Raw genomic sequence first — 22,769 nt, 5'->3', positions numbered from 1 at the left:
CATATAGTAAGTGTATGTTTAACTTCGTAAGAAACTGCAAAATTGCAAACTGCTTGTAACAAACATTTTTACATTTCCACCAGCCATGTATGAGAGTTCTAGTTGTCCACATCCTTGGAAACAATTGTCCGTGTTTTTAATTTTAACCATTCTAGTACATGAGTGGTAGTATCATTTTGGTTTTGATTGGATTTCACTGGTGACTAATGATGTTTGAAGATCTTTTGGTGTATGTATTGGCCACTTGTGTATTTTCTTTTGTGAACTGTCTGTTCAAATAATTTGTCCATTTTTAATTGGATTGTCTTTTTATTATTTAGTTGTAAGAGTTAACTTTGTATATTCTGGACGAAAATTTTTTGTTGGATACAAGTATCAAAGATATTTCTCTCTTTCTGTTGGCTTATCAGTTTTCTGAATGGTACCATTGAAGTGCCAAAGCTTTAAATTTTGATGGAGTTTAATTCATAATTTTATTAATTTAAGCTTTGTGTCCTTTCTAAGAAGTCTTTGCCTATTCCAGATCTTCAGGATTTGCTCCCATGTGTTTTTAGAAGCTTGTAGCTTTACCATTTAAGTCTGTAGTCCATTTCAGGTTAATGTTTGGTCTTAACTTACTAGAATTTGGCATGAGAATTTTTATTTGAAATTTGTAAAAATGTTTCTTAGGGCCCAACTAAGACCCAAAGCTCAGGATTATAGAGGAACACAAGTCCTACTTCCCTGGTTTTGAACATTTTTAACTGAGAGTGAGTACATTGTGCTTAGTCAGGGTTTTCAAGATTCTTCGTGTCCTTGACACATTTTAATTCACTGAAATATACTTTAATGAAGATACAGTTTCAGAGAAAGATGCCTAAGGAGAGTGGCCATCCTTAGGGGAATGTGAGTGTTGTCTTCAAGATTTCTTATTTCCTACAAGGTTTTAAGGAATTTAGCACTATACCAATTCATTTTCATGTTTTGTAGCTTTTATCTTTAGATGGGGAGTTTGTTTAAACCTAACATTTATCTTGAGTTTTTAAGGGATGTAGTTTTCTCCTTGAGATAAATGCTTGATCTTACTGATTTTTGGCTACATATTTTACCCCCTCACTTCGTTATAGCTAAAGAAAAAGTTTTTAGTTACTTTTAACTTTGGTAAGTTGATTACAGATGCGTTTATATTTATTTCATTTCTTAGAAAATATAGGTATTACTTATTCCTGTGTAACTATTTTAAGATAATTTTTTAACTTTTCTATTTTATCACCTATTCCTATTCCTTGAAAATTCATTATAAGTAACTTGTGTCTTATTTTTGTTTTTAAAGATCTCACTTTTTAATACTCCTTTTAGCTCTGTGTCTGTCTTGAACGTTCTGTATATTAATGCATAATATAATTCCTTATGAGCTGGTGTCCTTAGGTGCATTTATAGAAAAAGCATTGAACTGAGACGAAGTCTTAAATAAATTCTTTTCTTTTTTTTCTTTCTTTCCTTTTTTTTTTTTTTTTTTAAACAGAGTCTTGCGGTGTTGCCCAGGCTGCAGTACAGTGGCATCTCGGCTCACTGCAACCTCCGCCTCCCGGGTTCAAGCGATTCTCCTGCCTCAGCCTCCCGAGTTGCTGGGATTACAGGCGCATGCCACCATGCCTGGCTGATTTTTTGTATTTTTAGGAGAGATGGGATTTCACTGTGTTAGCCAGGATGGTCTCCATCTCCTGACATCGTGATCTGCCCACCTCAGCCTCCCAAAGTGCTGGGATTACAGGCGTGAGCCACCATGCCTGGCCTGAAGTGCTAAACTCTAATATTGAATCTGCCATTATTTGGCCTCTGAAATTGAGAAAATAATTCAATTTATCTGGGCCTATGTTTGTTCATCTGTGGAATGAATATGATGGATTATTGTATGTAAGGTAATGAGACTCTAAAGATGAGAGATATAGTACCTTGCCCTAAGGAGGTTATAGTGTGGTAGGGAAGAAAAATGAGGAAAGAAATCTTTAGAACTTTTAGAATACAGTTTGGTAACTGATGTGATATTCTGTCTTATGTGCATAGAGGGGATGGTGCTTAAACCAAGTCTTAAAGTATGTGTGTAGGTTATCCTAGTAAAATATCCTAGTGGAAAATAATATTCCATACAGGGGGAATAGTATGTGCAAAGGGCATGACACAGATGCACACACATATTGTGGGACTCAAGTCACGTTTGGTAAAACTGTATAGGGTGAGTGGAAGAATGGCTAGAGATGAGGCTCAAGAATTGGATAGTAAGCAAATGAAGAATTTGGCATAAGAATTTGCTTTATATTGCTATCCTGAATTTAGATTTTATCTTGGACATGATGGGAAATTACCACAGGTCTTGAAGCAAAGAGTGACATGATTACATTTATATACAGTAATTCATAATATTTTGTTTCTTTATATATGCAGTGTTAATATGATTAAAAATTTAATATATATACTTTACTAAAAGTGAAAAAAGTTGTAAAACCTGATGTAGCCTGCTTTCCTGAGTTTTTGCTTATCTATTCTGATAATACTAATAGATTTGCATAGTAATTGCTTTGAAATGGTGCTGCCACTACCACTTCTACCACCACCATAAATTCATAAAAGACTTATGCTACTAGAAGCATAAGCAGCCTTATGTTAGAGTGGCTGGTATCTATGCACCAAGTTGACTGTGCATTTCTGGTCCCTGCACTGTTAAGGGGAATTGTATATATATATATTTTTTCCTTTTCTGAAATCAGTAAATCAGTGCAAACAAATGTGTTGTGGATTTACAAACCTATGGAATAAAATGTTTTTACTTCTATCAATTATGACTCTCCGAAGACATAAAATACTCTTCACTCACTATTACTAGATAATTTTCTGGATTATTTCTGGCATTTATTAATGGTTCTGCATAGAGCTCCACCTTGTGAACCTGTTACTGTACTTTGATATCAGTTCTCTGTCATAGATATTTAATAAATAAAATAAAACTTTATTTACCTGAGTGTTTCTCATTCAAAATAGCTGTAATTCAGGCCTGGTATATGTTTTTATTTGAATAGAAACAGTTCACGTTTTTTTTGGAAGTTACGCCATATACTACTAGATAGATTAAAACTAGTGCCTTTTTTTAGACCAACTGCTGAGGATATAATCTTTGTCATGTTTCAACCTTTTAAGTTTAATAATTCTCATGTGAAAATTAGTGCTTGATTTATGCATCAATTTTCTAAACATTTCACATGTGATCTACTTTGTATATTAATTCAGGGACTTTTGTGTTTGATGTTATATAGTGTATTTTTTAACCAAAACTTTAAAAATTAACCCCATTTCATTAGTATTTGTTTATACTTTACTATACCTTGTTTACATGTTTAATCTGCCTATGTATTATCTGTGACAGTAATGAAACTGAATGGTTATAAAATGCTATATAATTTTATCAAGTCAAGCTGACTTTTTTGGTGGGGAACATCATCTTCCTCTTGTTGCTAATAGCTAAAGGAGTTTTACTGTACTAATTTCAAAAATGGTGTAAAGCAGTAAGGCAGATCTTCACAGTCTATTCTTTGACAGTATATTAAGCATGTGGAGAGAAAAACAAGGTGTTAGCTATTTTAAGATTTCACAGCCACACCCCCATCTTGTTCATTTTCACCTGAGTTGTATAGAACCTAGGAATTGCTGTATGTCTTTAATGTAAAGTCAGCAGTGCAAGTAACAGTATTGGATCATACTTCCACCATTACATTCTCTTGAGTTTCTGATCACCACATTCTCACAGATAAGGAAAGTAGTTGTAGATGGAAGGTCTGAAAAGTAAAAAGGACAAAGAACACAAGAAGTGGTGAATATGTTTAGGTTCAGATAGACATTGTATAAAACTTGGGAGGAGGGTAAAATTATTGATTAGCTATGGGTAGGGTTGGTAAGTTACACATGCATGTTAAAATTTCTAAGATAAGGAATAAAAATCTAGAAGGTATGTGTACCTTCCAGACTAGTAGAGAAGGGAAGTAGAACAAGAAAATATATTCAATCTGAAAAAAAGGTAAAGAAGCTGAAGAAAGAAAACATGGAAAAGAGAAGACAAGTAAAAAGCACAAAAGCATATAGCAGCAGTAAGTGCAAATATATTAGTAATTACAGTGCATATGAGTTGAAAAAATCCTCCACTTAACAGAAACTGGTTATTAGGTGGGATAAAATAACAAAACATATGCTGTTTACAAGCAATATCTCAAAAAGCATATTCTCACTTGAAAGTAAAAAGGATTTAAAAATGTATTTGTGACACTACTAATCAATAGAAATGTTGTTTAGCTATGTTAATATAATGTAAAGTTGGCTTTGAGGCAGAAAACCTGTCCGAGAGAGGAGGGTCGCTAAATAGTTATAAAAGGAAGGTATAATTTTAAATAAGTGACTACCTGATAATACACTTTCAAAATACATTAAGCAGAAACTAGGACTGCAGAAGAAATAGGTAAATTTATCATTATTATAGGTTATTTAAAATAATCTCTGTTAATGTGAGAACAAGCAGAAAAAAATTAAAAATAGAGATGATTTTAATAACAGGACTTACAAGCCTGCTGTAATGGACATGCATGGAACATTGTACCCCACAACTAAAGTAGAGGAGGAACACTTAGAAGATCACATTCTGGTTACATACAACCAGTTTTAACAAATACCAGTGGATTGGCATCACATTACACTTTCTGTTTACAATGCCATTAACTTAAATAGAAAATTTGTGTGTGTGTGTTTTGGAAATTAACGTGTTTATTTCCAAATAATTTGTGGGTCAAAGAAAAACTTGTAATGATAGCAGTAAATTATTGTACATGACAACTTCTGTATAGCTAAAGTGGGAATTAGATTTTAATGATTATATTACAGGAATAAAGGTTGATGAATAATAAACATACAATTTTAAGAATTAGGAAAAAAAGTGTTCTCCCTGATTGATATGACAAGGGAATAATTAATGAACTAGAGAAAGTAAAAGTAATTCAAAGAGGAAACAATGCAACTAAAAATAGATTATTTGAGAAGAGTAACAAAATTAGCAAACCACTGGTAAGATTAATATGTGGGGAAAGAAGTCACAAAGAATGAAAATGGGAATGTTACTACAGGTGTTTCAGGAATGATCAATTTTATTTGAATGTAGTTGAAAGATTAAGGGGACCAATTCCTAAAAAAATGTAGCTCATACTGGCCCAAGAAGTAATAGAAAATGGAATAGCCTTAAAACATAAAGGAAAAATATTCTTACAAAGAAAAAATACCAATTCTAGACAGGTTTACTGGAAAATTCTACAAAACATTCAAAGAACAATAATTCCAGTTGTACAGAGAGTATTTCACAGTTTGGAAAAAGAAATGACTGTCCCCAACTTTTTTTCATGAAGCTCCAAGTATGAGAAATGATGATTGTCTTTAACTCAGACCTGTGTACAAAAATTCATAGATTAGATATCATCACGTAGTAGTAACCCCTTATCCATGATTTCAGTTACCTATGCTCAGCCACAGTCCAAAAATATTAAATGGAAAATAAAATAAAAATTTATATGTTTTAAATTGTACACCTAGGATGTGGATCCTTCCTTTTTCCAGCATATCCACGCTATATATTCTACCTGCCCATTGGTTACCGTTAGTAGCCGTCTTGGTTATCAGATCAAAAAAAAAAAAAAAACAAAACAAAACATAGTATTTATAGGGCTTCCATGCTATCCATGGTTTCAGGCATCCTCAGGGGGTCTTGAAATGTATCCCCTGTTGATAAAGGGAAATTACTGTACTTGACCAATAATGTATAAGAAAGTAACCCATCATAACCAAGTTGGGTTTACTCTAGAATTTCAAAGTTGGTTTTATATTAGAAAGTTACTTAATAGAATTTACCACGTCATCTGTTTAAAGGAAAATAGTCAAGTGAGCATCTCAATAGATCCATCTGTGATAAAACTCTTAGCAAGTCAGTGAATGAGAAGGCCCCTTTCTTAACCTGATGAAGGCATTTTTTTTCAAAGAAAATTTCTAGCCCTACTTTCTTTCCACTTAATGGTAAAGTGTTGAAAGCATTGGTTCTCTTTGATATCAAAGGACAAGTGTGCCTGCTAATGCCACTTTTAGTCAACATTGTACTAGAAGTATAGCTAGTACAGTAAGTCAAAAACAAAACACAACGATTAGGAAGAAAAAGCTATTATTATTTGTAGATTATATGATTATCTGTGTAACCCAGAAAAATTCACAGATGAATTACTCAAAGTTTAAATTTGAATGCAGAATTATCATACAAATTCAATTACATTTTCAGACTCTTTGCTGGCATAGAAATGCAATTAAAAGGTAGCGTTATATCATTATAAAAGTATAAAACACTGAGTAAATCTAACAACATGCTCAATATCTTTATGGAGAAATTATAAAACATTGGCAGACGTAAAGATCTAATTAAATAGCATAATGTACCATGTTTATAGAAGGAAACTTGAACATTGTAATGGTGCCAGTTCTCCCCAATTTTATCTGTAGGTTCTGTGCCATCTGATCAAAATATCGACAGGTTTTTGTGGAATTTGACACGCTAATTCAAAAACTTATATGGAAGAGCTAAGAGATAACAGCAAGATACTCATTCATGAAATGAATCTGTGATGGCACTGGGATTGCCAATCAGTGAAATAGGATGACCCTTTCAATAATTGGGGTTGTTGGTTAATTAAACAGAAAAAGTTGGGGTTGGACTGCTACCTCACACTGTTTAGAGAAACCAATGGATGGATTATAGATCTAAATCTATAGGTAAGGTAAAGGTATAGGTAAAGTAAAATGGTAACATTTTCTAAAGATGATGGGCTAGAATATCTCAATGACTTTGAGTAAAGATAAAAAGGCATAAAACAGAGCAAAAGATTGGCAAATATGACTACATCAAAACTAAGAATTTTGTTTCACTAATGGATACTGTAGAGGGCCTAATCCAGTATTTAGCACATATCAAAATCTACCACCCAGGGAAATAAAGACGAACAATCTGATAGAAAACTGGGCTTGAATAGGCACTTCACAAAAAAATAAACTCGTTTGGCTAAGGAGTGTATTATAAGATATTCAACCTCGTTAGGGATCAGGGAAATGCAAATTAAAACCACATTAAGAAGGCATTTCACATCTCCTAGATTCTCAAAACTTAAAAGCCAACTGATATTGCTATTGGTATAGACATGGAATAACTGAACACTTAAACCTTGCAGGTGCTAATGTAAGTAGCTACATTCACTTTGGGAAATAATTTCACATTATTAAAGTTGAAGATACACATACACTATGATCCAGTATTCCTAAGTATATGTCTTAGAGAAATCTCTATACAGACATACCAGGTGATTTATGTAGTTGTTTATACAGTACTGATCATAATAACAAAACAAAAAATACATATCAGTAGTAGGATGGGTAAATTGTAGTATATTTATACAATGGAATGCAACACAATACTCAAAATGAGTGAATTACACCTGTGGTCAACAACCTGGCTCATCCTAGGAAAATAATGTTCAAACAAAACAAATCACTGAAAAATATAGTGTGGTTTCATTTATATAAAATCCAAGAACATGCAAAATTAAGTAATATATTGTTTAAGGATACCGATACACATAATACAAGTCTATGATAAACATAAAATTTAGAAATGAGTGAGTTTGGACACAGAGTAGATATCACAGGTCAGGATAATGTGTGTTTAAAAAAAATGATGGTGAATACTCAGATATTTATTGTATTTACTCATTATACCTTAAATTTATAGAATTCTTTAATATTTGATATTAATTACTGATAGTAATTTATGGCTAGTGATAATCAACATTTAATCTAGAATAGTAACTGAAAAAATAAAAGTGAATGATTTTTGGGAGAACTCAGTATTTGCCATGTATTTCCTATATAGGTATGTTTAATTTTTCTGAGTTCTCAAATGTAATCAATTTCTTTTGAGTATCTTTAGTATTTTGTACTGTCTTTGTATTTAATATAGCAGACAAAGCATAATTTCTTTTTTTTTTTTTTTTTTTAACGGAGTCTTGCTCTGTCTCCCAGGCTGGAGTGCAGTGACACAATCTTGGCTCACTGCCTCTGCCTCAGCCTCCACAGTAGCAGGGATTACAGGCACCTGCCACCACGCTGGGCTAATTTTTGTATTTTTAGTAGAGGCGGGGTTTCATCATCTTGGCCAGGCTGGTCATGAACTCCTGACTTCAGGATCCACCTGCCTCAGCCTCCCATAGTGTTGGGATTACAGATGTGAGACACCACACCCGGCCTAAGCATAATAATTTCTAACCCTGGTTGTGTGATACTCCAAAATGTATTCATTTATTTTTAGGGATATAGGCATTTTTAATTCTTTTACATTTTTCTCATCACTAAATTTACATGGCTTCTACCTTTACATATTTTCAGTTTATTGACCACCTTTTAGGAAGTTTGAGAAAGATATTACCATATTATTTTTTTTCTAACTTAAAATATGTGTATTCTTACTATTGCACTTGTGGATATAACATTTCATTTTAGAATACTTACATTTTATTTTGTTTATCAAACAATAGTATTTTTGTATCAGGCACTATTCTCAATATTGTTAAAATATTCATTTAGTATTCATTGCAACCCTATGAGAAAGATACTGCTATCTTTTTTTGATAGGTCAAGGGAAACTGAGGCACAGAAAGTGTTGGGTAAGGTCACTTAGCTGGTAAGGTCACTTAACTAGTTAAGTGGAGCCTGTGTTCAAACCTAGGCAGTCTGGTTCCACAGTCTGTGCACTTAAACACTAAGCCGTAAAAGACCATATGAAGTAGGTCTCTAAGAGGAGTATGTCATCTATTTCAGTGTTCTTTAATAAACAGGGTACTATTTTTGAGCGGTGCCAGCATATTGTCAGATTATGATGAAATAATCATATTATTCCCTTTGTTTTATCTGAGAATATAAAAAGTAATATTGGTAAATTACACACTGCTGGACGTTGCTTAGATTTATTCTTCAATGAATTTTGTGTCCATATGTTCATGAGATGAGAAAAATAGATAGGCAGAAGTACCTGTTAGTCTGATTGCAGATCTACCCGTAATGCACAAATGGTGATAGTGTACTTTCTTCTTCCAAAGGTGGGTTAATGGAGTCATGATTTAAAATAAGAAAGTTTTAACAGTAGCATGTATAAATTTGATATGTATACATCATAAGTTGTATATAAATCATTTATGGGGGAGTGATATTTGATTCAGGGATGTTGACATGATACCTTTGGGAAATTCTCATAGTAAAATAGAGTTAGGCTGTCAATAGAGAAAATTCTAAGTGATTTGTAAAGAAACTAGTAGTAGTAGTCTAAAGTGAGGCACCAGGCAAAGAGAGAAGAATCAGACAAATCCTTTAGAGTAATAGTTCTTTACCCATTTAGACCCACACTCCATTTAGAGCCTTTACTTTAGAAGTTCTTGAGAGATCTCATCCTATAGGCATATATGCTCACCATATATATAACATCTCTAAGAATTTTAGCTTCTCTTTGTGCTTTTTGTTAGCTACTTTAAATAGCTTAACTTTCAGTGACACATGGTTTTAACAGGCAAAACACATGACAGTTAATGATTTTTCTTTAGAGCAGAAATGGTGTATATGGCCTAAATTCACTTTTAGAGATTCTTCGAAGAGAAAGTATTTCCTGTCTCTTTGCACGTGTGTGGCATATTGTAAGGACTTACTTTTAAATAAAAAGGAAAGCTCTTGCAGTGAAGTAAAGACGTTTAATTTGTTAAGAACCTATATAAGGCCAGGCACTGTGGCTCACTCTGTAATCCCAGCACTTTGGGAGGCTGAGGTGGGTGGATCACAAGGTCAGGGGTTCGAGACCAGCCTGACCAACATGGTGAAACTCTATCTCTACTTAAAAGTACAAAAACTTAGCCGGGCATGGTGGTACACACCTGTAATCTCAGCTGCTCAGGAGGCTGAGATAGGAGCATCGCTTGAACCGGGGAGGCAGAGGTTGCAGTGAGCTGAGATTGCACCACTCACTCCAGTGACAGAGTGAGACTCTATCTCAAATTAAAAAAAAAAAAAAAAAGAACCTACATAAAATAGTTTATAGGAGTTTATAGCTGTGACCATCAGGTCAGGTAATTTGGGATGTTCACAAAGAGCTCTGGGTAATTATGACGGTGTACCACCTACATCTGGTGTTTGTTTTGCTTCATTTCTCTGCTAGGGAGAGGAGGTCATATAATATATGGTATTTTTATGTTATTTTAGATAAATCCATATCAACACATCACAGGAGAATAAATTATACTCCTGGTAAATTTTGGTTTATAAACTTCATGAAATGTTTCTCAGAAAGTGAGAAATATTTCTTGATTGTGTCTTTAAAATTAATGTAAAATTGCTCTGTTACCCCATAAGTTATTTGTGTGCATTACTGTAAGGTTTATATGTATTCATATTAAATTTTTCCTTTTAAAAATTGGGTTAAATGAATTATCTAGGATGATTGCATTGTTTGTGGCATCAAATGTTGTTTCTCCCTTTCCATGCCAAGCATATCCTGTTTTTGGTACATGATGTATTTTTTTTCAGATGTCAAAACACCTAGAGATACATTTTATGAATTACTAACTTACTTTTTAAGGATAGACTTGAAATCATTTAGAGGGCAAACTCTAGCAATATAGAAATCTGTTTTTTGTTGAATGGAGTAGCAGCTAATCTTTAAGACCCATTGATAACATTTTAGTAGTAGCACTTAACATTCAGAAAGGAAAAACAAATGATCCAGCTTCTGATCTTCAGTTTTATGTAACTTTACAATTTGGTACTTGATGACTTGGTATTGGTATGAGACTGGATAGTGTGATGTTACAAACATGTGATGTTTGCCTACCATGTTCTAGGAACTGTGCCAAGTGCTAGAGATGGAATGGTAGGTAAAGCTGTGGTTCTATACTTAGGGAGTTCACAGTCAAATCAGGGATACAGTCACAAAACAGATACTTGTATAAAGTGTGGTCACTATAATACAGAGAAATGGAAAGAATGGCCAGAAAAAGCCTACTTAAAAACGTAATGCCTGAACTGAATACTAAAGGGAGGTCAGTGGGAGAGACAAGGAAGGGTAGATATTGATTGTGTGTGTATGAGCATTGAAATGAGAGGGCACAGGGGAATAGGAAGAGAGGAATAGCCTAAAGGAGAACAGGAGCAAAGGCACATGGGTAAGAAATAACATGGAATGTTCTGGACATACAAGCAGATCTCTGTTGGCAGGAATACGAGATAAGAGTAAGAGAGTGATTGGAGGTGAGTCTGAGAGATTCAGAACCAAATCATGGGAGCTTTTTAAATGCCATGTTTAGGAGCTTGAACTTCATTTTTTTGTGAGTTGGACAGTCATTGAAGGGTTTTAAGTAGGGGCCCAATTTGATTGTATGCAGGTTTAGTACTCTGATAGCTGCTGTGAAGGATAAATTTGAAGGGAAAAAGATTGGAGGCAGAGAGGCCATTTGGGAAGTAGTTAGCTTTGTAAGAGGTGACGAGGGCTTAAACTGACACTGTTAGTAGAAATAGAGAAGAGGGAGTAGATTTCAGAGTCTATACATTTTTTTTTTTTTTAGTAAATAGTAAATTTAGTAGGACTCGATGCTTGGAAATGACCAGTGGGAGAGAAAAAATAGACAAGATTAACTCCAAAGTTTCTAGCTGAGGTGATTCCAGGAATAGTGATGACACCAAACAAAGAGTGAATATATGAATAATCAGTTGAGGAGACAGTACGGAAGTCAGTTTTGGATATTTTGAGTTTGAGATGGTTGTGACATCACTAGTGGAGGAGGGCTAACAAGGCAGCTGACCTTTCAACTTGATGCTGTCAGATATAGATGGGGGTCCTGAGTTGGAAATTCAGCTTGAAGAGTTCATCAGTTTGCAGGAGGTGATTGAAAGCATAAAACCATCAAGGGAAGGTATGTGGGTTGAAGAGAAAGAAAGGGCAGAAGACAGGAGCTTGGAGAACAGAAGTGTTTCAGAGTCAAGTAGAGAAAAAGAAGCCCCACAAAGATAAGAAAAGGAACGGAAAAAAATGAAATAATCAATGGGCCAACCTGAAGATCCAAGCAAGACTAGAAACCACACATTTTTAATGGAACAAATCTATATCGTTATAATTTCCTTAGAAGCCTTAAATTAGTGAGGGAGATCAGAATGTAACATTAGTCTAGGATTGAGGTTTTACCAGATGGTACAGTAAAAGTTGTGAGTTTAGGGAAACCAAGTTGTTGAAGTTAGAGCAGTTTAGATGATCAGCTGTGCCAAATATTGCAAGTTATGTGCTGTACATTATTCTTTACATATATTAACTCTTAACCCTCACCACAACCATAGTTGTTACAGAAGATTCTAGAATGTAAGTTCCATAAGAGCAAGGTGTGTGTGTTTTGTTGTCTGTGCTATTCTCAGGGCCTGACATACAGAATAGGCCCAAATACTTGTTGAATAAATGAGAGAATATAAGGTACATACTATTATTCCCATTTTACAGATATGGAAACTGGGTAAGAAGAGATTAAGTAACTTACATACACAACTATTTAGTGGTAGAGCCAGTAGGAAAGGAATTGAGCCCAGGATTAGGGAGCTGATGGAAAATAGAGAAATTTTAGGTCTGGAGATCTCTCTGAGGGTAGTGGAAATGAAGTCATGAGAGATGTAGAAGGGGAGAAAGTTATCATCAGAGAGTAAAATGGTGGAGTTTATGATTTTTTGAGATAGAGTTGTTCAGTGTTATGACAGAGGGTCAAGTCTTAGCAGTGGAGTAAAGGATGTTTATTATTGAATCTCTGTAGGCATCTATGTAGATGTTGAAAGCTCCTAAGGTTATAATAGAAGTTTGAATAGAGAGGAACATTATGATACCATAATAAATGAGGTGGTATAATTGGAGATCTACAGATAAGAAGCAGCAGAGAGTGGAATAGATAAGCTTTCTTACTTCAACTCTAGGTTTTTAAACATAGATTGAGGTTAGATCTGGTTTGCTGAAAAGACAGGAATAAATTGGACTTGCTGCATATAATTTATTCCCCCATATGGATAAGCTTGTTGGAAAGCTCCAGAAATATTCGGAATATAAATACAAAAGTTTCAAATTTTACCTGACATGCCAGCTCTACTTAAAGTATGAATTCTAAATCTTGTATCTCTCCCCTGCAAGAAAAGCTACCTCCTTTTTTTATAGTAGTAGAGCAAAATTTTTGTTTGTGTTTGTAGCAGCACATCTCACCTCTTTGTTTCATAGCTGTTGGGTACACATTCCAAGGACGGTGAAAACAAAATGCACTTGCTCTTCTAATTTTTAGCCACTGGCCTAGTGGATTGCATTTATTCTCAGTTTCCCTGCCGATCCTTTTACCCTTCCCCTCCCCCATTTTTCTTTCTGAGTGGTTTTGTTTCGTGAAGCTCTTAAGAGCTTTCTATGTTATATTGTGGCACAGGAAAAAGTTAATTCATTTTAGCACTAAACTGTAGTTAACATTTTAAGTTAATCATTTTTAGAATGTTTGATAACTTTAGCAATTAATCCTGTTTCATTTTTAGAGATGATTCAATCTGATATTTCATTTGCTTTTAAAGGCTCTAATTTCTTTTCATCTATTTCCATAGCATTGTAATTTGTATCCTGAATATTTCCCTTCAGAGAAATATAAAAATCCAGTAATCCATTATAGTATTGTGTTAAGCCTAAGATTTCATTATTTATCATAGACATTTTTTAAAATTTTATTTCTTATCATATACTTTTAAAGCACAGCCTTTGATTTATAGAATTTTTCATTTTGTGGTTGTGCCTGCTTATCTTTGTTTGTGTGTGTATGTGTTTCACACAAATTAGTATCATTCTATCATAGCTCTTAGGAAATTCAGAGTTAATCAAATATGTTATAAAATGTGTTTGTATAATGAAAAGGTTGGAGGAGATGATTCTGAAGGTGCCTTTTAGAGCAGATGTGCTATGGTTTGGTGGCTCTCTGTGCTCTGCCCGCTTTAAATCTTAGGAGGCAGCAACTGAAATACTACTAAGTGACCTTTGACACAGAACCCATGAATGCTCCAAGTATGATTTCATTTCACCACGTTCTTTGTAAACCCAATTGCCTGTCAAATCAGATGTGTGTTTAGATGTTTTTACTGAATGTGCCTTGAGGAGGAGAATAAAGCTTGGGGTCAATTTGGCATAATCCCCACGTTTGTCTTTTTCTATTATAAAGGTTTCTTGGGGAATGGGTGATAGTTCTTTCTGAGGAAAAGGTGCAGGCTAAGTGTAGGTGGACTTTCTGTCTTCTCCATACTTTTTCTAACAGCCTCGCTGGATCCTGGTGATATCATACATAAACGCAGAGCTGACTAGATGGGTTGCTGGTTGGTATTTTTGGTTCCCATTCGATCCGGTGTCTTTGGTTATGTAATAGGCACATTAACTGACAAATTATATTAAGTAAATATATAGCCATGGGCTTTTTAAAATCTCACTTTTTAAAATCAATAATTAGATTAGATTGTTTCCCAGTAATATGTTTTTCATATGTTCATGGATATATGTAGTATATATTAAAAGATTATTTGTGTATTTTTATGTAAATTTGGTAATTTTGGCAATTTGTCAACTCAAGTGTAAAATGCATATAAATATACTTAAATAAGTATTTAAGATTAAATGTCTTTACAGTAATGAAATAGAAAATTCTTGAATGTTACTCATTTAAATTTTCTGGTTTGAGTTCTGATAATCTTAGAAAATTAGTAATATGCTTAGGCTCACTTCAATTTCCACAGCAGAAACTATTGTATCCTTACTGGTTAGAAGCTGCCAATAGTCATTAATTGTTAAAATATAAGAAGGTTGTAGGGGACCATATGACAAAAGAACTAGTTACCTTTACAGTTTGTTCGCTGTACCTCATACACTTTGTGTTAGAAGAAAAGCTCTATTCAGTACCTTGAGTGAAAAGACCCTTACCTCCTTTTAGACTCCGATTGTGGGAATTTTCTTGCTATCTTGGACATTTTAACTTGTTCTGGGTTATTTTGAACATATTAAGGTGGACTACTGGAATAGTTGCAAACTAATTCATGTTTGTTTTTCTGAATCAGTAGTTTAGTGATTAAAGCTTAAGTAGTTAAGCTTTAGTAGTTAAAGCTTAAGATTCTTTTTAATAGATTCAATGAAAAAGAAATCTTAACTTGAAATTTAAGTTGATGAAAAATATTACCAGAGGAGATGTCCAATATTCTGATATGGGAAAATACAGAAAATAAAAATATTAAAAAATTTATCCAGATGTTAATGTTTGCCTAGTTTTCTACTGGAAGAATTTGTTTGGATTTTACAATTTGGGAGAGGCAGAAGTGAGTTGGGGAGGCGGTCAAGCCCAAATTAGCATGTTCAATATCCATATTCACAGACATTTCACTAAACCATTTATGTATTCAGCATTTTTGTTGACTAGTTTTTTCATTTATAGTGCTCTTAAATCACTCCATTTGTCAGCTACTCCATTTAGCTGAAGATTAAAGTATACACTGTGATAGAAGAAAACAGATTGGTGGGGGGATGGTATTATGTAATGTAATAAATCCTATTAAACCTTTTAAAGTAGAAACATTAAATTTACGTTTTAGAATTTTCTTAATGACAGGAATGTAAACTGGTAACCTAAAATTCATTTTGTTCTGTAGGTTTGCAGCATTTTATGTGGTGAATGTAGATCCTAAGTGTTATGAGTTGTCCACCTGTATAAAGCTACTTCCCAGAAGCCTTGATGTTCCCGTAAAGAGCTAAAGACAAAACCAAATCAACTGCTAACACCTTTTATGGGAGATCAACTTGTGTGGGTTATGAGGCCCACCTTGATTAAGCAGGACATCTAGGTAAACCTGCCCAGTTGGAATTAGTAGCTGATACTCTAAAAGGAGAATGGTGAAAAGGAGGCCATTAGCAGAAACAGCCTCATTCATTTATAGAGATCATCTTGTTAAAAGGGAAATTAGCTTCCCTAGATCCCAAGGGGGTATTGAAAATGCTAAGAGAGAGCCTAAAAAACTTTTCTGTGCAGATTGTCAGAAAAAGGTGAAAATATTTTCTTTTACTGTAAAAAGAAAGAATTTTTTTTTCCTCCTTCCAAACATGCCTTACCACCTTTGAAAAAGATTTTTAAAAGTCTCAGAGAAAATGAAATATAGATTCTTAAAGTGGAAAGGGACCTTAAAAATCCATCTGGTCTGGTTCATTTTAGAGATAGAACTGAGAACCTCAAAAAGTTACGTAATTTGGTTTACATCACAAGAGCTAGTTTGAAGCAGAAGCTACAGTTTTCTTACTGGGTCCAGTTGGTTAGAAGTAGGAATAGTCATCATTAAAATGTAAGGAATTTATAGGGAAGCTTGTGACAACTACTAGTTAATTTTACAATTTGTTCACTGTACCTCATCTGCTTTGTTTCAGAAGAAAAATTATATTTCTTGTGTGGAAAACTCTTACCTCCCTGTGAACAGATCTATAGGAAATTTCTTGGTAACTTGGATGTTTCAGCTACTTCAGGGTTATTTTAAGTAACTGGATAGTTGGTTTTCAGAATTCTAGTTACAGAAACTAGTAAAAGAATATGAGTTGTTGATACATGGAAACCTTAGGCCCAAAATAAAGTTAGGATGATGTGAGTTTAGTACTTACAAATTTGAATGAAATAGTACCTTTTTGAGGTGTTTTAGTAGTTGCCCTTAATGATTTATTTTAAATTAGATGGCTTTCACAGTAAAAATACTGCTTTTAGCAAAAAATAAATATATAAGTGAAACTCTAACTTTTGCATATAGAGGTTTTTTTCTTTTTGAGGAGATAAAGCCATGTAATGTGATTCTTTATCATGTCTTGATAAGTCAAGAGCAGACCACTTATTGAAAAAAATAATGAAATACCATCTAAAATAGAAAAACATACTCTTAGGAAAAATATCACTGTTTTTTCACTGCCTTTAGTCTGGTTGTTCTTATTGTGTGAAGGGAACTTAAATCTTGTCAAATTACATACATTGTAAGTCCCATTTCTGTCTTAAAAGTATAACCATGCATGCTCAATTAAGTCAGTTACCATCTTCAGACTGTACTTTTGCTAATTCAATCTTTTCCTTGGGGTTAAGATAAGACAAGATTTACAGATTTTTAAGTTTAAGGCCTGTAACTACTGAGTATGGTTTAAAGCTTTGATAAGTGAGATGTGGTGCTTTAAAGGAGGACTTTCCTTTAGTCTCTCAAAAATGCTTGGAAGATATTTATTACAGTTTTCCAAAGTAAGATACAGCTCAGCTTTAATAATGAGGACCTTGAAGTTTTTTATGTGGTTGGGGAGGTGTTAGGAAACTCATTTTTTTACTACCTTCAGGTGATTATTGAGGCAGGTCTTTCATCCCTATGAGGGAGAAAATGAATTGTGCAATGCCAGTTTAAAGAAACTAAAGCCATGTATTTCTTAGAGAAAGTAGATCATTCTCTCTCCCTGTATAACTGCCACCTGTTTAAAAGAAGGTTCCAGTCTTGCCTCTGTCAGTCTTAATGTGATAGAATCTCACTCAGTGAAGATCTATGGATTTATTTTATTGAAAACATTTTTTAGCATACATCTGTGTTATTTTAATTTTAATGTTTTTAGAGTTGAGGTCTAGCTGTTTTGCCCAGGCTGACCTTGAACTCCTGGGCTCAAGTGATCCTCCTGTCTTGGCCTCCCAGGTAGCTGGGACTACAGGCATGAGCCACCATGCCTGGGTAAGATCTAATGATTTATTTGATTGAAAACACTTATTTAGCATACATTTATATATTTTTATAACTTGTTGCCTCCTGACAGGTCACTTGACATAGGAAAGTACCTCTTTTAACACTTCCATAAAACTTTAACAAACATTTTAAATTTCTTCATTACAGTGGAAATAGCATCTCCTCTTATTATTGGACATTTTGAAAAACTAAAAAAATTTAAAACAGTTTTTATCGTAAATACTAGACAGGATAATTATGTATGAAGCTTGTCTGACGAGTTAGATTTTTATGATAGGATAGAATCCCAGGAGTAGAATTATTGGGCATACCCTTTTAAGCCTCACAGTGAATTATTACTAAAGTGTGTTGCAAAGATTTTATCAGTTGTATAGATTCCCAGATATGAATTCCAGGGTCCTTCAGGGGAATTAATGGGGACATTTTGCAAAGAGCAACAGATGGTGTCTGGAAACATGTTTTTAAATCTTTGCTGTACCACACACTAGTTGTAGCTATCTGGGTTAGTAGCATAGGTTGTGTGGGCCTTACTTTCCTCACTGTAACTTAGGTGAATTTTAACTACTCTACCGGCCTTAATTCTCATTCTGTAAAATATGGGTATAATCAAGGAGAATCAGTGCCTATATATTACCAAGTGATTTGTCTGGGAAAAAAGCAGAAGCAGGGAATATCAGCTGTACCTAGAAAAAGGAGCAAGTTGGGGGAAATACACAAAACATATGGATTGCTCTTCTGGTTTTTTTGTTTTAAAAAAGTCTAGGCCAGATGCAGTGGCTCACACCTGTAATCCCAGCACTCTGGGAGGGGGTGGATCACTTGAGGTCAGGAGTCTGAGACCAGCCTTGCCAACAAAGTGAAACCCTATCTCTACTAAAAATACAAAAATTAGCCAGGTGTGGTGGCAGGCTCCTGTAATCCCAGCTACTCAGGAGGCTGAGACAGGAGAATCGCTTGAACCTGGGAGGTGGAGGTTGCAGTGAGCTGATATTGCGCCATTGCATTCCAGCCTGGGTGACAGTGAGACTCTGTCTCAAAAAAAAAAAAAAAAAAAAAGGAATAGACTCCCGTAAAATTATGTCAGATAGACACTTCTGAGACTTAGGTATTTTCAAACCATTTCAAATAGAAAATGAAAGTATAAGGAGACAAGTGTGTAACTTTCCAAAAGAAGTTGTGTTCTGTGTCAGTTTTGGGTTACAGAATGACTCAGTTTAAGCCAAAAAAAGTATGTTATTCATTCATTTACACAAAATGCAAAATATTTTCATTCTCTTCTATTATTTATTTAAATTGATAAAATTATATTTATGGTGTACAACGTTATTTTTTGATATATGTACACATTGTGGAATGGCTAAATCAAGCTAATTGACATATGCATTACCTCACATACTTTTTTTGTGGTGAGAACACCTAAAATGTACTCTTCACAATTTTCAGGTGTACAATATATTAACTGTAGGCCTATGATGTACCATAGATCTCTTGAATTTATTCCTCCTGTTTAGATGAAATTTTGTATCCTTTGACCAACATTTCCCCAGCCCTTCTACACCCCAGCCTCTGGTTACCACCATTCCACTCTCTGCTTCTATGATTAGACTTTTTTAGATTCCATGTATAAGTGAGATCATTGGCATTTCTCTTTCTGTGCCTTAGCTTATTTCACTTATTATAATGTCCTCCAGGTTCATCCATGTCGTTGCAACTGACAGGATTTTCTTCTCTTTGAAGGCTGAATAGTATTCTGTTGTGTGCATATACCACATTTTCTCTATCAGTTCATCTGTTGATGGATACTTAGGTTGATTCCGTATCCTGGCTATTATGAATAATGCTAAAATGAACATGGGAGTGCAGGTACCTCATCAACATACTGATTTCATTTCTTTTGTATTTATGACTAGTGGTGTGACTGCTGGATCATATGATAGCTCCATCGTTAGTTTTTTGAGGACCCTCCATACTGTTTTCCATAGTGGCTGTACTAATTTACATTCCCAGCAACAGCGTACAGGGGTTTCCTTCTCTTACATCCTCATCAGCACTTGTTCTCTTTCATCTTTTTGATAATCACCATTCTACTCTGTGTGGGGTAGTGTCTCATGGGGTTTTAATTTGCATTTCCTGATGATTAGTCATGTTGAGCATTATTTCATATACCTGTTGGCAATTTGTGTGTCATCTCTTGAGAAAACAGGCAAACGCCCTTTGCCTGTTTTTTAATTAGGTTTATTTATTTTCTTGCTATTTAGTTGTTTCAGCTTTTACATATTGTGGATACTAATTTCTTATCAGCTGTATGGTGTGTTTTCAAATATTTTCTCCCATTCTGCAGGTTGTCTCTTCACTCTTGATTGTTTCCTTTGCTGAGCAGAAATTTTTAGTTTGGTGTAATCCCATTTGTCTACTTTTGCTTTTGTTGCCTATACTTTTAGGGTCATATTTAGAAAATCATTGCCCATACCAGTGTCAGAGCTTTTTCCCTATGTTTTCTTCTAGGAGCTTTATAGTGTCAGGTTTCATGTTTAAGTATTTAATCAATTTTGAGTTGATTTTTGTAAATGATGTGAGATGAGGGTCTAATTTCATTCTTCTGCATGGGGACATTCAGTTTTCCCAACACCATTTATTGAAGAGACTGTTTTTTCCCCATTGTGTGTTCTCAGCATCTTTCTTGAAAATCAATTGACCATAAATGTGTGATCTCTCTATTCTATTCATATTTTTTAAGTAAATTATTTTGTGATGAGAAAGGTGGCAAAAATTCTGCATCATCTTTGATATGTAAGAAAAGGCCATTTGGGCACAGATTGGACCTGATTATTTCTCTTTTCAAGAAGGAAGTACCTTATCTCTGTTCTTATTCCAAAGTGACTTAATCTCTATTAATAATTTAGGCAACCAAACATTACTGATTGTAAGGGAAATCTGACTCTAGTCTGTCTGTACTGATCAAGAACTAGGACTACCTCATGGAGCTTTGGTAAAATAAATCTCAACAGCACTCACCAGACGAAGAAAGCTTTTCTTGAACTAGTTTAAGATACTTGGTTATGAGTTGAACACAAATAGTAATTAAAGTTTCATGAATTGACATGTCTATAATTAGCTTCCTAAACTAAGAAGAACAAAAAATGAGTAGTTTGTTAATTCCTATTAGCCTGTGATAAACGTTATTATCTGGGGTTTTTTGGGGTCTGTTTTAAAAATTAACACTTTGGGTCTGATTTATAAAATTTATAAATTGGAAATTGAAATTACTGGATAAAATACAATTTATGTTTTAAAAACATTTTCAAGTGGAAAAAATTACAACTTGGCTGAATAATGATAATTTTTAAACTTAGCCTTTGAGTTCACTATTTAGAGTTCTCTGATAAATTGTTAGAGTTAGAAGTAGTGAGTTCATTGCTTGACTGAATAAATAATTCGTATGGCACAAAAGCAGCTTTTCTTTCTCCTCAGTTCCCTTCTCCTCCATTATGTTCACTTTCTCTCTTTTAAAAGGCTCCTTTACAGCCAAATAGCAACCTTGTGTGAATGTGCAAGGACTTGGGCATAGTTTCAACCTCAGTGTTAGCTGAGTATCTGGAGTCATGGAAGAGAATTAAGAATCTGTCTTGAATGTATATTTTCCAGTAGCAACTGAAAAGAAATATAGTAATTATAAACTGCTAGACCTTACGCTTATGGTACAGTTGCCCTGGAAATCTCTTTTTAGCAAAATAGGATTTTATTTCTGAATATAGAATCTTTCGTAGTGTCTGCCTCAAAACAAAATTAAGTTTTAAAATTGAGTAGATCATTTAATTTTTTCTAGTTTTTTCAGAAACTCTTTTTTTACTAGACTAAATAACTTTTCAGCATCAGTCTGGTAAGCATAGAATTTTAAAAATTCTTTACTCACTATTTTAGAATTCTTTGTTTTCTAAGAAATACAAAGACTGTATTAGGTATTTATGTGGACTTCTTTTTTTCCTACCTTTTATTATAGCACCAACATTGGAATTATGATAGATTATTTTCTCTCTGCTGTTTAAATCATAAGAGACTCTTTTATTGGGTCAGGGCAATTTTCTTTTTTAGTACAATAATCTTCTTTGACAATGTCACTACTGAAAATTGTGTTTATCCTTCATAAATTAACTACATCCTTATTTTTGTAATACATTATTATCTGATATCCTTTAGAGGTTAGCTAAAAATATTCCTTTAAGTTTGCGTGTATTCAGCATATTTCATGGTATAACAAGACTTCTACAGTTATGTAACAGAAATTTAAAATAAAGCAATGGACTGTAATCCAGACTTCTGTTAACTGGAAATTTTTTATGAAGTAGTATTTTGCTGGTATACTGATACTTCACCAGTTACAATGTTTATCCTTAAAGAAGTTTCTAAATAAGACAAAACATTATGTTTAGTAAAATTCAGTGTGGTGTGTTTTACTGTATACTAATTCTTTATATAGTCCATAAGCATAATACATATTCTATATAATACATGTAAAGCATATAATCTGTAATACATAGGATACAAATCTAATATATGAGCTTCATTTTGATATAATCAGACGTTATTCTGTTACCTATTTGCGTTTTTCAAACTTCAAGTGTTGCCCTTATTTTCATAAGATTTAGTGTTTCAGTCAGTATTAACTTTATCCATAGTCATTGTGATTTTATGAAACATTGTGATTTTAAGTGCTGAACCATTTTTGATGTAAAATGAGTGTAACTATTAGGAATTATTCAAATTTAAGCTTTATGATTTTTCATAATTCTTTTTTTTAATTTTTTTAAATTCATTTTTTATTATACTTTAAGTTCTAGGGTACATGTGCACAACATGCA

The 22,769-nt window shown here is 33.8% G+C and overlaps 1 protein-coding gene across 18 annotated transcripts in view; it reads left to right on the top strand.

The window, feature by feature from the left end:
- ZEB1 (zinc finger E-box binding homeobox 1) overlaps positions 1–22,769 on the top strand; it is a 190,019-nt gene that overhangs the window by 10,459 nt on the left and 156,791 nt on the right. The gene's annotated exons all lie outside the window — the stretch shown is intronic.

The sequence above is a fragment of the Papio anubis genome, chromosome 11 (assembly GCF_008728515.1).
Source record: "Papio anubis isolate 15944 chromosome 11, Panubis1.0, whole genome shotgun sequence".
NCBI classification, from domain to species: domain Eukaryota; kingdom Metazoa; phylum Chordata; class Mammalia; order Primates; family Cercopithecidae; genus Papio; species Papio anubis.
This window is presented reverse-complemented; position numbering and strand designations above follow the sequence as displayed.